Here is a 1,168-nt window from a genome sequence, read left to right on the forward strand (position 1 = left end):
CTCTTCCACGGGTTCCCTCAACTGTTAGGGTGTGGCACTTTTTCACGCAGCTATCCTCCTCCATTCTCACCACATGTCCATACCAGCGCAATCGTCTCTCTTGCACGCCACAACTGATGCTTCTAATGTTCAGCTTTTCTCTCAAGATACTTACACTCTGACGGGTATTCACATTGACATTACACATCCAACGGAGCATACTGGCTTCATTCCTTGCGAGCTTACGTATGTCCTCAGCAGTTACAGCCCATGTTTCACTGCCATGTAGCATGGTTGTTCGTACGCATGCGTCTGGACCACTGAACTCATCACGTTCTTTTTTTTTTTTTCATTCTCTATCTATTTGTTTCCGCTTATTTCTTTCTGCTGAAGAGCGCAGGCTCGAAACGTAAGGGACTTTTCCATTTTTCCCGAGCGTCAAACTAATACACTTGCTTGTTGTTCCTACACCTGTCTTCGTCTTTGTTTTTCTATAAATCTGAACTATATATATAGTTTCTCAAAGATTCATAATGGACAAGCAGTGACACGGGCACACACTCACGCAAGAACATGGACAAGCTCCGTGGGGGGGGGGGGGTAAAGAAATTGTGTACCCTGTGGAAATATGGTGGGTAGTCACGATAAGGTCGTGGTTTGACAAGGGTTGAATTTGAAGGCTTGAGAGAGATAAACTGGTATTCCGTCGGTTACGACGACGAGTGTTCCAGTTAATCCAGTCAACGGAACAGTCTGCTCGTGAAATTATTGTGCAAATGGCTGAGCACTCCATAGACACGCGTACCCTTAACGTAGTTCCTCGAGGAGACTCAGCGTGACGCAGAGTGTGACAAGGCTGGCCCTTTGAAATTACAGGTACAACTGAATGGACTGAGATATATATATATACAACAACCTGGCCTGAATGCTTGCAAGAGAAGGAACTCCATGTGTATATTTCTGCGACGATGTTCGTGTCTGTGTATGCGGAAGTGAGCTGGAACGTTAAAACTAAGTGCGCATGCACAACAGAGTTCAAGGTCAATTTGTACCAAGCGGTTTTTCCTCTGCGCGCGTTAGCTTCGTTACTATGGCAACAGACCAGATACTTATTGATCAGACCATGAATAATACATATATACATGTGTAGACATATATATATATATATATATATATATATATATATATA

Source organism: Octopus bimaculoides, chromosome 14, assembly GCF_001194135.2.
Source record: "Octopus bimaculoides isolate UCB-OBI-ISO-001 chromosome 14, ASM119413v2, whole genome shotgun sequence".
NCBI classification, from domain to species: domain Eukaryota; kingdom Metazoa; phylum Mollusca; class Cephalopoda; order Octopoda; family Octopodidae; genus Octopus; species Octopus bimaculoides.